At 41.4% G+C, this 15,461-nt stretch overlaps 1 protein-coding gene across 12 annotated transcripts in view; it reads right to left on the reverse strand.

Moving 5' to 3' along the window:
- The window catches only part of ZFHX3 (zinc finger homeobox 3), a 402,702-nt gene that overhangs the window by 208,170 nt on the left and 179,071 nt on the right, over positions 1 to 15,461 (reverse strand). Inside the window, exon 4 of one of the 12 annotated variants that reach the window (XM_083752183.1) lies at positions 14,021 to 14,211. The exons of the other annotated variants lie outside the window; for them this stretch is intronic. The gene's annotated coding sequence lies outside the window, so the exon portion shown is untranslated. The remainder of the gene's footprint in view (positions 1 to 14,020; positions 14,212 to 15,461) is intronic. 12 annotated transcript variants of the gene reach the window in all.

The raw sequence follows: 15,461 nt of genomic DNA on the forward strand, positions 1-15,461 counted from the left end.
GCAGGCAGTATGCCAAGCATGGGATGGCTGCCAAAACACAGATCATTAGCTTGGGCCAGCTATAAGCAAGGAAATGAGAAACATATGTGGGAGAGCAAGGTTAGGAGTGAGGGCCTGTGGGTCAGTGACAGTCGTACGAAAACGTTTCCCTTGTTCTTCAGCTGCAGCCTGACAGTGTCAAATGCCATTCTGGTAGCCTTGATTTCTCATGGTGCTCAAGCTTGTTTTGGCCTGATATGGTTTTTTGTTTCTCTTTCACTGATGGGAGCTTTTGGGAGGAGGAAGGGAACAGACAAGGAAGCCTTTCCCCTCCCCCACCCCGGCTATGGGAAAAAGCAGTGTTTTGTATACTGCTCCCAAAATTCCTAACACTTTTCTGAATAGCGGCTTTAAATCCCAACTGCCCTGGGAAGAAAGGGCGGAGTTCTCAAGTAGGTCTTGGTGTTCTTTCTTAAATGTAACTAGCTGCACCTCATTACCCGATACTGAAGGCCTTTTGTGCTTTTGCAGAGCTGTGCTACCTGAAAGCTGACATGCCGCAGCTTGTAGTATCTACTTTTATTTTATGATGCTAACTGTTTGGTTTTGACATCTTTTAACTATTCTCTATGTAGACTTCAAGTTAAGTTGTTTGCAAATAATTTTGATTTTCTCCCAAGTTTGCTGATCCATCAGTCAGCGAAACTTAGTGAACTGTCTACAGCTCCAGCATCTCTCGTTTTTCACTCATGAAGAGTTTACAGACAACAACTTATAGAAATTTTCCCACCTTTTCCCAATCATAGCACAGAGGGAGGTGAAACAGTATCTGGATATGGGAAGAGCTCTGGTTGACATGCAAGTTCCATTTTTTAATATTCTGGGATGTGTGGTGAGGTGTTGTTTGTTGTATTTATTTATGTTCCTTTGGGTGTTATGGTTTTATGTCTCATTTTTTATTTAAATTGTTTTTGTACTTATTCATTGTAAGTTGCCTAGTTAACCTTATGTTATCTATGTTGCATGTATATTGGCATCCATCTGCCCAAGAGATAACAGATGAGTGTGCCATTGGGAGTAAAGTCAAACCGTCTGAGAGTTACAGTGCCTGCTGTGGCTGTAGAGACCAATACAGGAAAGACATATTTTATTGCAGCTGGGGCATATGAAGGCATCCAGTTTTGCTGTTACAGATGTACCATGGACTTTATTTTCTCTGAGCCCCTCCCTGCGATCATTTTTCCTCTGGTCACGGATGTGGATACACAACCTGTCTGTCTCCAGGCACTGCTGTCAATTGCAAGGGATTCCCACACGGCGGGTTTAATGCTGCCAACCTACATGTCACATTTGCAGACACCTTTATAACGCAGAGTTGGTCTGCCAACAGGCCTGGTGCCTGCCACATGCTTGAGGTGGTAGGTGGTTTTGTCTATCTGAGCTCCACCATAACCAGCGACCTTTTCATTGATTCTGAGCTGTACAATCGTATTGGTAAGGCAGCTATAGCAATGGCCTCTCCAAAAGGGTATGGGAGAATGTGATGCTAACAACCAATACCAAGATGAAGGTCTACCAGGTTTGTGTGTTGAGCATGCTCCTTTATGGAAGTGAGTCATGGGCAGCTTACACCTGCCAGTAGCAATGCCTCAATGCCTTCCATACGTGCTGTGTCAGGAATATTTTGGGTACTACATAGCAGGAAACTAATGTCATAAGTAAATCACAATTAATTAATTAATTAATTAATTAATTAATTATTCTTATTCACATTCACACCTGGGAGTGCATGATAAGTTTTAGGGTGGAGTAAGAAAGGGACAGCAGTCATGAAATTAAAAGACGCCTGCTTCTTGGGAGAAAAGCAATGACAACATCTTAAAAAGCAGAGACATCACCTTCCCAACAAAGGTCCATATAGTAAAAGCTATGGTTTTCCCAGTAGTGATGTATGGAAGTGAGAGCTGGCTGATCGCCAAAGAATTGATGCTTCTGAATTATGGTGCTGGAGGAGACTCTTGAGAGTCCCATGGACTGCAAGAAGATCAAACCTCTCTATTCTTAAGGAAATCAGCCCTGAGTGCTCACTGGAAGGACAAATCGTGAAGCTGAGGCTCCAATACTTTGGCCACCTCATGAGAAGAGAAGACTCCCTGGAAAAGACCCTGATGTTGGGAAAGATTGAGGGCACAAGGAGAAGGGGACGACAGAAGATGAGATGGTTGGACAGTGTTCTTGAAGCTACCAGCATGAGTTTGACCAAACTGCGGGAGGCAGTGGAAGAAAGACAGGAGTGCCTGACGTGCTCTGGTCCATGGGGTCATGAAGAATCGGACACGACTAAACGACTAAACAACAAAGAAAGGGAATCTATTCCAAATATTATTTTCTAATGAAAGTTTAAAATACTTTAAAAAGGTAAAAGGACCGCTGACCATTAGGTCCAGTCGTGACTGACTCTGGGATTGCAGCACTCATCTCGCTTTATTGGCTAAGGGAGCCGGCGTACAGCTTCCGAGTCATGTGGCCAGCATGACTAAGCCGCTTCTGGCAAATCAGAGCAGCGCATGGAAACGCTGTTTACCTTCCTGTCAGAGCAGTACCTATTTATCTACTTGCACTTTGACATGCTTTCAAACAAAAGCTGGCTGCAATTCTGACTTGACACTGTAACAAGAATCCGAGGAAGTATTCTAGAGAAAGCAGGTGCCATACAGAACATGAAAATATCCAGTTACACTGGCCATTGCATAACAGAAAAATACATTTCCTGTTGGTCCTACAGCTGCCTACCTTCCTCCCTGTGAGCAGGGAACCAGCATGGGCTAAGGAAGAGCTGCTTGAGCTGAATGACTATACAACCCCATCTTATGCAGAAGCACCCATAGATGGCGCCTCTCATCCTATCCCAAGACAAGCAACAGTGCAGTTTAGGCATGTGTGGTGGTGGACCACACTGAGACAGTAACATTACTGAGACAGTAACAATCTTTTGGAGGTTCTAATAACAACACCTATTTGAGTCCTCACCCAACTCAAATTTGTCTCAGGAGTAGGTCAACTAATTGTTTCTTAATCTGCTTCCAAGGCAGAAATTTTCTGGATTTCAACTCTCCTTAGGATTCCAGGGTATGGGCACTTGTGCTCCCTGGAAACTCTGGCCATAGTCACAACTCTTGTCCAGTTTTCCTTTGGCCACTGTTGGTCTCTTCAGGAAATGGTAGCAAACGCTCCCCTGCCTGGATGTCAACTCTCTTTATATTCCCTAAGGCTTTCAGGCCTTTAGGTAGCCCTTGGGAAGATGAGGAGAAAGGCTGCTCCAGAATTCTCACAGGCCACTAAGAGTCTCTGCAGGAGTCAATAAGCTGAACTCCCAGGCCTGAACTCTTTCCAGCAACATGAAAGATGTAGTGGCAAATACATCTAATGCCTAAAGTGTCAATTGAAATATATATCTGTCTGTTTCCTGCATACTGTGAAAGGCTGTCAGCCTTGAGAAAAAAGTTATGTGCAGTTTAGATATTCATCCATGCATCACTGTAAAAAAAAATAAAAATCTGAAGAGTCAATGCTATAATGCAGTAAACTCTGTAAATAAATCTCAAGGTTCCACCCACATCTGCAGAAGTCTGTAAGTTTATCTGATAGCCATTCCTATCAGTTTTTCTTTTTTTAAAAGGTCACTTGATAGCACTTCCTTTCATATAAAGACACTGCCTTATAACAGGTCTGTCTGTCTACTCTGACTTGCAGTGGCTATCCACAATGGTCTCCTTGGGCAGAAAGAGGTAATTTCCACAGCCTGCTACCTAATCCCTTTTTAAACTAGAGATGACAATCAGGATGTTGAACCTGGGGGCCTCTGCATGCAAAGGAGCTGCTTTAGCACTCAGCTATATGTGCTTCCTCCCCAAAGACGTAAATGGAAAATATTTTTTGCAGAACCATCTATGTATCAGGAACAACTCTCCTTGCTGCACTACTAAATGTTTCCCAGGAACCTTCAAAATCTTTTCTTTTTAAAAACTTTTTTTTAGAAATTTATAACCACAATGTAAATAATAAATAATTCCTAGATTGACAAGGAAAGACGAAAAGAAAAGGAATAACCTGTCAGCAACCCATAATCAATTAATACATTTTTTTACAGGTGGTCATTCACCCATATCACAAAGGCTTCAGCTTCTCATCACATATATTCACCTTACATTGACTATACAACCATTGAGATAAGCCAGAAGGACATGACATGAAAATGTCTAGAATTCAGTGGCACGCAGTGTACTCACAGTCAGATACATTGTGTTTCTACATTCTAAATTAAACCAAGCAGCTATCTGTGATTTCAATATATTCTACGTGTAATCATCATTTTAATCAAATTGAGCCCCATTACTCATTTTCCAGAGATCCTGCCTTTTTCATTTCTTTTTTGGAAGAAAGTGAGATCTGTTTTTTTTAAAACAAAACAATAAAATACATTTAAATTGACACCCACAAGCAAGAAAACTATGAGCTACCCAGGAAAAGGATGAACGCCTCCCCTCAAAGGTTCAGGTACAGCCAAAGACAAGGATTTTCCCATGGAATACTGTTTTGATGGCTCATAGATGAGCTGCTCTTCTCCAGCTCTTGGTAAACACACCTTCTCCCATGCTTGATCTCTGCCACAAGAGGTAGTATGATGCAAACAAAGAATAAACCATAACTGGGTTTTTTTGGCTGACAATGGTGGTGTGATCATGGTTGCTCTTTGTTAATTTCTTGTGAGTTTGGTCGCACCCACACCATACTTACATACCACTAACAGACATGGCTTCCTCCAAAGAATCCTGGGGACTGAAAAGAATTGTTAGGAGATCCCCACAGAGCTACAATTCCCAATGGATGGATGGATACCATGCAGATCCAGTAATTTTTAAAATTTTAATTTGACAGTAAGGCTTAGAATTTCATCTATTGTCACCACTATTTGCCTCAGTTTTTCAGATTCTGTTCCTGAAGAACTCAGGCACAAGTATCATCCTTCTTAAGCACATCTTTAATTCACTTGTCATCCAACAATCCAACTAACTCCTTAGATGGTTTCCTGCTTCTAATATATGTTAAAAAATATTATTGTTAGTCTTATGTTTTCAGAGATGCGCTCCGCATTTATTAATATTGTGTACCCCTTATTATCTGCTTGCATTTATTTTGCCAAAATTTGAGTTGGTTTTGGAAATGTATTTTGTTTTGTTTTTGGTTTTTTGCTGTTCATCTGCGTTATATTCTTGTATTTTTATTGTCAGACCTTCTTATGAATTATCAGTGGATTCTTTAATTTTATTGTTTCATTATTAATATGAGATGCTTTCATTAGTTCATTTTTATATAACTATTTAATTTTTTATGTTTTGTAACTCTTGGTGAATTATGTAAACCATTTTGATGTGAGCTGCCATGAGCATAATTTACTATGGAAAGGTAGCATACAAATAAATGATGATTTATAAGCTTTTTTCCGCAGGTGGCTTTGAGTGACAGATTGCTAAGCCCAGCCAACGGTAAATGGCCATGTACTTCAGGAAGCAACACTAAGACCGTTTGGGCAAATGGGAGGAGGGCTGCCACAGTGCTAACTACTACAATGCAAGCTTTGCTGGATTTGCACCCCTCTCAGGCAAGACAGTATCAGAGAGTGTGTCTCAGAGAGGAAACCTGGCTTTTTCACCCGGATGTGCAGGAAGACTAGAGACACCAGGCAATACAAAAGTGACAGACTGGGCTTTGGCACACCAAGTGGTAGATAAATGATTTTAAATAAATAAATTTTAAAGGGCAGAGTTGTGCCACAGCCTTTACTAGCTTTCTTGAGTCAGTATCCACTTTTTCCACACTATACATAATTTTACACATAATTTATCATATCCCCACTTGCTCGCCTTTTCTCTAAACACAAGTATTGTAACCTTTCCTCATAGGGCATTCAATCATGTTGGTTGCCCCTTTCCCAGTGTTATGATATCCATTTTGAAGTGCAGTGACTGGAAGTGAACACAGAAGCCCGTGTGGTCACACTAACAGGTATGTATAACGGCATTATGATATTGGCAGTTTTATTTTCACATCACTTTTCTCAAATAAACTTTCCAAACCACATGGACTTTTCCAGTCCATTGGTCTTAAAAAGGAATTTATCTGAATGCCTCACATGCAACTCCACAGATGCTAAGCTACACCTTTGTGTTCTAATAATGTTCCAGAAAGTTTTGTTAAGTTGTTTGTCTTCTGAGCTCCTTTAATACTTACATTTAATATTTCTAGTGCTGGGATTAAGGGATGGTTGTCAGGTAACATTAGTAAACCTCCCAAACAGTCAGATAGCCCATAAGGTTTGGGGCCAGAATTAGCCTGTGGTGCATCTATCAGGATTATTTCTGGGCAAACCCTTGCAGAAGGGGGCCTGCCACTATGAAAAATTATCCTCCCTTCTCCAAATCCATCATAGATAGGGACATCCACTGGTCCTTGAGCTAGAGTTGCCAACTGACCGCCCCCAAGCAACAACAGTCCAGCCAACTCCTATACCTTTATTAGAAAGGTACAGTCAGAAAGTTCTTCCTGATGTTTAATCAGAATCTCCTTTCTTGTAACTTGAATCTATTGGTTGGAGTCATACCCTCTGGAGCAGCAAAAATCAAGCTTGCTCCATCTTCCATGTGACAGCCCTTCTCTCATTCTTTTCTTTTCCAGACTAAACATACCCAACTCCCTCAGCCATTCCTCATAAGACTTGGTTTCCAGACCCTTGTTCATCTTGGTCACCCTCCTCTGCACACATTCCAGCTTGTCAATATCCTTCTTAAACTGTGGTGCCTAGAACTGGACACAATATTCCAGGTGTGGTTTGACCAAGGCAGAATAGAAAGGTTCTATGACTTCCCTTGATCTGGACACTAGACTTCTATTGATGCAGCCTAGAATAGCATTAGCTTTCTTTGCAGGGGCATCACACTGTTGATTCATGTTACGTTTGTGGTCTACTAAGACTCCTAGATCCTTTTCACATATACAAGACAGGTGTCCCCCATCCTATATTTGTGCAGCTGGTTCTTTCTGCCTAAGTGTAGAACCTTACATTTGTCCCTATTGAAATTCATTTTATTAGTTTGGGCCCAGTTCTCCAACCTGTTAAGGTCATTTTGAATCCCGATTCTGTCTTCTGTGGCATTATCTACCCCTCCCAGTTTGGTGCCATCTGCAAATTGGATGAGCATCCAAGTTGTTTATAAAGACATTCAGCAACAACAGGCCAAAGACAGAACCCTGTGGTACCCCACTTATCACTTTTTTCAGGATGACAGGGAACCATTACTGAGCACTATTTGGGTTTGGTCAGTCAACCAGTCAACCAGCTACAAATCCACCTAACAGTAACCTCATCCAGCTTCTCCACAGGAATATCATGGAGCACCTTGTAAAAAGCATATGTCCACAGCCTTCCCTTGATCCACCAAACTTGTAACTATCAAAAAAGGAAATGAGATCTGTCAGGCAGGACTTGTTTTGGAGAAACGATGGAGATTTGCTTAACAAGATCTGTATACCACTTAACTGTGAATAAAACATATAAGTGGTTTACAAAGACTATAAAATATACATTAAAATTTAAAGCAAGCTTATAAAAAATCAACATGTATAAAATCAAAAATAAAAAAGGTCCTTCAGATTACCATTCCCTTGCCCCAAACAGAAAAAAATACTAGACTATATATTCATAAATTAATCTATTAAACTACAAATAAGCTCCATTGGACACAATTTATACTTTAAAGTCAATGTCACTGAAGTCCATATAATTTACTGTTAGTCCCAGAATAAGTGTTTAGGAGTGTAGTCTTGGGACACATTCACACTGTACATTTAAAGTGCTATAATACCTATTTAAACATTCATGGCTTCCCCAAAGAATTTTGGGAGCTGTAGTTTAAGAGAGTTGTGCTGAGAGTTGTTCAGAGGCCCCTATTCCCCTCCCAGAGCTAGAATTCCCAGAGTTCTATGTGAAGAGAGATTGATTGTTAAACCTGTCTGGAAATTGTAACTCTGAAATGGGGAGCCTATTCTGCATGCCCAGATTAGAGTCCTAAATCTGGCATGTGAAGCAGGCTCCCCACTCAACATGGTGGAGCCAGCAGGGGATGAAATAGTGAGGGCAGGACTAGGGAGCACAGACCTACTATGCCCCTCATGCAACAGCTATCACCTAAGCTACTAACTGAATGGGACTTTTGTAATTCAAGAAAAATAAAGAGATGTTCTGAAGACTCTTTCATACACTTATATTTCTGTAGGAGGGAGAAGGGATGTGATTGCAACTTCTGGTACAAGTTGTGACATTAAAAGATTATGGAAAGCTAGTAGACACAAGGCCAAGTAAAATTAACTCAGAATTCTATGCAGAATCTGGATGCTTCAGAAGCCCAACTGGCTTCAGCTTGAAGTCAGGCATGTAATGTTGCTGGCCCCATACTGTGGAATACTCTTCTAGCAAAGGTTTAGCAGGGATTCTCACTGCTGTTTTTCAGGCATCTCTTGAAGACCTTTTTATGGTGACAGTCCTGTTCTGTTGTTTACATTTTTTTGAGATGAGTCAGTCATTTTAATGATTTTTTAATATTGTTTTTATGGTATTTTATTTTTTATTGTACTTGCATATTTTGTTGTACACTGCCTTGATATTTATATGAGGGGTGCTCTCTAGAAATATTTTTTAAAGAAGGAAAGGGTTGTATTCAATGCTAGTCCAACTCAGAGTAGACCCACTGAAGTTAAAGGACATGATTAATTTCATTAATATCAATGGGTCTACTCTGAGTAGTTAGCTACAATCCAAAGAAACTAAGGAAGGGACTGCCAAGCTGCTTGTGAAAAAGATGAGAATAAATAGGGGTTTTTTAAGTTTTTAAAAGCAGCAAAATATTTCTCTTTCACACAAAAACTCACACACTTCCACATTTTTATCAGAATTCTGTCAGTTCTAAAACTGACATTTTCCTTTTCTGATCACTTCTGAGATAGTGGCATGGGAATCTTTTTTATTTATTTCTTACACCGATGAAAACAGCAGATCATTCCACAGAGAAACAGCAAGGACAGTTGAAGTCCTAATCCCTGACCTGCCTTGCCCTTTCCTAACTAGCTATTGACATTGAACTTAAAAAGCTGCAGTGCTGCAGTGAGATAATGACTTCTGTTTCTTCTCAGTGGAAAAATGGGAAGTAGGCCAGGCTGGGCTGGGAGACCTCAGAAATGGTGCTCTCAAGGAACTGGTATATTTTAAGTCTCCTGATGCCTGAAAACTGTTTAGCAAAAGAAGGTATGGCAAAAAGCAAAGCAAAACTGAACATACACAACAATGATTCTTAGAATGCTTCTTGAAGGGCAGAATAATCCTATCTAAGTCATACATATAAATGTCCCTGGATCTCAATTTACTCCAGTAGTGAACTGGAGCCAGGAACAATTGCCCAGGAGATCTCATGGCCTCTAAATTCAGCAGCGATAGAAGCAGTTGAAGAAGACCCCAATCATATCTCATGAAGAAGGAGGCAGAGTCACCTAACTCTAAATCTGGGAGTGGCTGCCCAAACCTTTAGAAGAGGGATCTGAATGTGATATTTGCTCTTACTGGCCCCCACCCCCACCCTGGAGAAGGCAAAAGACACAATCTGAGGACACTCAGCAGCAGCACAATTCAATCCCTGTGCCACTTTAGGAGGTGGGGAAGGGGCTCTGGCTGACATCAGATTTTACTTGAGGAAATAAGGGTTCAGTGGAGCCCATACCTTGGTGGTTTTCAACCTGTGTGTCGTGGCACCCTGGGGTGCCTTTAATGGTGGTCAGGGGTGCTGTGGGCAACAATGGCCTCTTTCCCTCTTTCCTTCCCTCCCTCCTCTGATGCCCTCTTGCATCTCTGCCTCTCAAAGGCTTGCACAGCTGTTTGTTGCAGCAGCCTTGACTATAAGCTCCAAAGGCGGGTACTGCCTTTCTTGTGCTTGCTGTGTGCAAGGCCTGCCTGGGAGCTAAGTGCCCGGTGCTGAAGGGGAGACTTTCCGCCATGCAGGCCCAGCAGCGCCCACTGCTGCCATTGCTGGCCTCACGTTCACCTTTGGCCAATCTCTGTTGGGCCACCAAGGCTGGGGACATCCTCTTCCCAGGTTCCTGTGGGGTAGCATGAGGTGGCAACTCTCTTGGGGGGTGACGGGTGGCTCAGAGACCAGGGGCGGTGGTGGCGGCTGCCCAGAGGACTCCCAAGGAGAGGGTAGAGGAGAGGAGTCTGAGGGAACACTCCACAAGGGAGGGTGTTCCAAAAACAGTGAGAGGCTGCCAGCTCTGCAGGCAAGGGGTGACACAACTGGGCTTCTGAGCCACAGAAAGAATGCAATTGGTCAAGGAAGCCATGGACTAAAAAAGGTTGAAAACCTCCGCCATAGCTGGTTCAGCTTCTGCTATCCCTAGGAACTGTCCCAGGTCCTGCAGGACTTCAGTCTGACCAGCTGTCTGCCCGATTCTGCTTCCTATTACCACACACTGATGCCTGCCTGTCTGTCAAGAAGAGTTTCTGCCTATGCAGCAAGCAGCAAACTCAGTAAATGGGTAGAACTACATGAAGACCAGACACACCAGCAAAGAAGCCTCCAAGGATCACTTGTCAACAGTCAAGTCCCATTGTGTTTAGCTCTACACCTACACACAGGCTTTGCATGAGAGTTCCAGTAAGGAAGAAAACAGTGCCAGTATTTGAGTTTCCTATCCAAATGAACAATCATTTGGATTGACAGATATTTGTAACCCTCATCCTCACACTGTCGGTCCATTCCCTAGAAAAAGAAAGCCAGCCACTGAAAGACTGTTCCATTACCAGAACCTTCCATTCATCTTTCTGATTAGCATAATTCATAAAAAGAGTAAAGGGAAAGAATCTTCTTTAGTGGATATTTAATCAGTGTTCTATGAGCTTCATAAGCAACCTCTTTAAGACACCAGAAAATGAAACAAGACATATTTCTGGGGCTGTCAGCAGGTAGATCCACTGATTTTGCAGTAAGTAATCTCTATGGGAGGAAGCTCTTGGCTCTGATGTCTGTGTTGAACATTCTGTGGCTCCCCCCAGCCGCACCCGGGCAGGTCTCTTCAGTGGGAGAGGAGGCGGTGATGATATTGCTTCTAACAACCAGACTGAAGTGTAGCCTGAGGCGATCTTCCAAAGCCCCCTCCAAACAGCCTCTAATTAATTTTTATCCTGCTACTCCAATGAGTCCCAGGAGGGCAACAACCAAAACAAAAAAATCCTCTCATTTGCTCATTCAGAAAAGCTTTGACGGCAGTTCTTCAAGACTGTAGAGCTCTAAAGAGAAAAATGGCACTGAAGTTTTGCAGCTGGATTTTCCTCCAGTTCCTGTTTTTTGTTCAAAGAAATAGTTCTGTTGTTTCTGGTGAACAGGTCAGAGTGTATTTCTCTTCAGATACTTAGAAACACTTTATGAATCCTTCTATACATGTAAGGAATTGAGTCACAAGCTTGGATTCTGCAATGCCACCCATCCAACCCAAAAAACTTTAGGAGCACTTGGGCAGAAGCACAAACAAGGGTACAGTCTGGCTGAGGCCCACTTCACAGATAGAACAGAAATGGTGACACTGTTCATGGACTTTACCATATCAGACTGTAGGTGTGAGGGACCACAGAATGGATTGATCAATGTTCAATATATATATAATTCAGAGACTATTTAGTTCTCTGACATTTAAGGTTGCTCCAATTCTTCTTACTTTTAAGACGTTCTTCCTGATATGCAGATCTGCAAAGGAGATCAGTTTTTCTCTTCCTGGAAATCCCTCCCCCCTTTTTTATATTTGAAAGCAGTGGTCTTATCTAACCTTAAATGTTTTTCTGCAAGTGGAACAAACTCTCTATGTCCAACTTCTCTCCACTTTTCCAGGAATCTAATCCCTTCATATTTATTCTTATTTTCTTCTGAGACTTGCTTGAATAATCTGAAGACTGAAGTGCAGCTGTCCTTTGAATTGACTGTCTGTGTTGATCTTTGGAAGGGTTAAAGTGAGTGGATGGTTTTGCATTGAGCCTCAAAATAGGCCTTGCTTTTCATTTTGTTCTGTCCATTTCTATTATCTACATTCTACAAATTCTTCCTAATATGTCTACCTCCCCAGCATGGCTAGCTGGGTGGATCTGAATGCTGGTGATCATTCACAACAATCATGGAGTGATGAAAGAAGGCAGTAGATGCCCAATCCCAGAATACATGGAGACAGAAATCCATTTCATTACCTCATTATAGAAAAGCAAACGACAAGTCAGTGCAGAATTAAGTAGAGGCTGCTATATTCTTAAGGGAAAGCAAAGAGTTTCATGAGCCCAAGAGAGGCAGTATCACACCTGCTTCGCACCTCTCCTGTATTTCAATTTCTTCCCTGACCAGTGGGGATAATTTTGTAACATTACACCAGAACATCTTCCTTTCTATTTGACAAAATGAAACAGAGTCCTCAGGATTTTCCCACCCATTGCTCTCTTGGCTACTCTGCTGCAGTACTATTTCATTACTTATTGATTTTTCAACATGCTGTCTGCGTGGCTGTAATTTACACAGGTTCTGATGGCCCTTAGCAATTCTTAACACCTCAAGGTGAGGTCACGGAGTTCATCTAAGACAGTAAATGTAGACAACTAGAGTTTCAAGAAAGGATGACAAATTGGCAAACTTGGTAGCCAAATAGGAGTTGCTGCTAGCCCAAGGCAGGCCACATACTGAATTATCACTGGATTAAGACAAGAAATGAAGCAAGTTTGCACCTTGGTGTTACTATCCTATGTAGCCAAGAATGATTGGGAAAGCAACTGAGGAAGTAAATACTGTATTTTTTTCTCTATAAGGCTCACTTTTTCCCTCCTAAAAAGTAAGGGGAAATGTGTGTGCGTCTTATGGAGCGAATGCAGGCTGCACAGCTATCACAGAAGCCAGAACAGCAAGAGGGATTGCTGCTTTCACTGTGCAGCAATCCCTCTTGCTGTTCTGGCTTCTGAGATTCAGAATATTTTTTTTCTTGTTTTCCTCCTCCAAAAACTAGGTGTGTCTTGTGGTCTGATGCGTCTTATAGAGCGAAAAATACAGTAAATAGGCAGAACAAGTTCTAAAGGGCTTCAATTACAGAAGTACAGATGATATCCAAGCTTTAGGATAAAGGTCTTGATTGTAAGAACAGTTCAAAAATTGATCCAATTAGCAAGAGTGGCAGCAAGGGTGTGGGTGGACTCTTCCTAGCTGCATGTCTTTTATGCAGAGGCTGGGCTGGCATCTATCTGTTGGGTATTTCCTGCATCAACCAAGATGTCCTGCAATACCCTCTCAAGTACTTATGACTCTATAAAAACAATTTATTTGTGCATTGTTATTACATTTATATCCTAGGGTTGCCACACATTTGGAATTTTCCAATCATTACTGGGATTCGGCCATTGGAAACATTGGGCAGAAATTACTTAAATGTACATGAAAATCTGGACTTTTGTGTCCAGATTTTCACTTTTTGAAATATGTCAACCCTATTATATCCTATCTTTCCTCAAGGTAACATACATGGTTTCCCCTTTCCATGTTTTCTTCACAACCACCCTGTCAGGTAGGTTAGGGTGAGAGACAGTGACTGACCCAAGGTTACCCAGTGCGTTTCATGGCTGAGAAGAGATTTGAACCCTGGTATCTCATGTCTTTGTCTAGCAGGCTAACCATAATAATAATCATAATAATTTATTTATACCCCACCCACCTGGCTGGGTTTCCCCAGCCATTACATCACACTGGCTCTCACAAGTTGTATACCTTGAATAAACAAAATAATATAACTTGTTCCTAGTATAGAAGGACTAGTTCAGAAGAACAAAGAATGAAGCTTTGTCACACTTTAAAAACTTACAAATGTATTGTGACAGAATGATTTCGTTGCTTTATTTGCTGCTACAGGCTAGCCTGGTTACCTTATTCCCTCCAGGATTGTCAAAATGTGTGGATCCAGAAAGTTGAGAAGAAGAAAGTATAAGCTGAGTCTGACAGAATTCAGAAGGGAAGGCTGTGGGAGAGTGAGCACGTATGCATGCCTGACACCTTAAGGTGCAGTATGGCAACTGGAGCAAGTCACTAGACCCATAGCTATGACTGGGGAACACCCCTGCAGGAAGAGAGGAAGGTGTGTGATAATGTATTATCCCATCGCCTCCAGTCTGAAGCCAGAAATGCAGGACCAACCTGGGTGAGCATAGAATGCTGAGATAGGCTTCTACAAATAACAAGCACTCCTAAGCTAGATATGCCTTGAAAATGTCTTGTATTTTTGCTCAATGACATTTCTTTCTTTCCCTTTAAGCATAGTTTTAAAATTTTCAAGCATCCAAAATTAATTGCAAAATATGCCACATTTGACCATGAAAATGACCTTATGGGTCAGAGCTCCATTTGAACATGTGTTGTACACTCCTCACCACCAAGTATACAAACAGAGGCTCAAAGGTGTCTGGGATAGCTCAGTTGGTAAAGCATGAGATTCTTAATCTCAGGGGCATGGGTTTGAGTCCGTTAGGTAAAAGATTCCCGCATTGCTGCATTGTTGGACTAGTTTACTTTCATGGTCCCTTCCAGCCTTACACTTCTATGATTCTACGAAAGTGACACACTGACACATGTGCAGCCCAATCCTATGCATATTTACATAGAAGAAAGTTTCATCATTTGCCTTGTTGGTTTACCATGAACAAGCCTTTCCTGTCTGTTTGTCTCCTTCCTTCTAGAATGTGGAAGAAACAGACCACTCTCACATCCAAACCAAGGGTTGTGGGTTTATCTTCCAGCAAGTTATGATCTGCAACCAAGGTTTAATTTTGGCATACTGATTATGATTTGTTAGAAGCAAAAAAAACCCAAAAAAAAACAAACAAACAACTATGGTGTTTGAACATAATGCTAAGTTAGAGGTCTTGGTGTGTTTCTTTCATGTGCTAGCAGGGAGGAAACAAAGAAACCAGAAATCAATCATGGTTTACCATGAAATGCACACTGGGCCACTTGGTGCAATCGGGCTTACTCCCAAATAACTGTATATGCCTTAAAATAACATGCTAGCAATAAAATTGTCATGGTACACACACATTCTAAGCCTAACAATAAGGTTCTAGTAGTCATTGCATGAAGAAAGTAAATGTTATCATTCTCACATTAAAAGGAAGTTAATTATATTCATACTCAATTACTGGCAGCATTTTGACATACTTGAATCCAAACTACATTTTCAGTGCTGCACAATTTTGATAGGGCAACACTAACATTTCTTGACATTTTAATTTTTGCTGAGCCACCAAGGTACAATGCTTTGACTGTTCATTTCATTTCACATATATATTTATTTATTTATACATTCATTATGAC

The sequence above is a fragment of the Podarcis gaigeae genome (genome assembly GCF_964106915.1).
Source record: "Podarcis gaigeae genome assembly, chromosome: 8".
NCBI classification, from domain to species: domain Eukaryota; kingdom Metazoa; phylum Chordata; class Lepidosauria; order Squamata; family Lacertidae; genus Podarcis; species Podarcis gaigeae.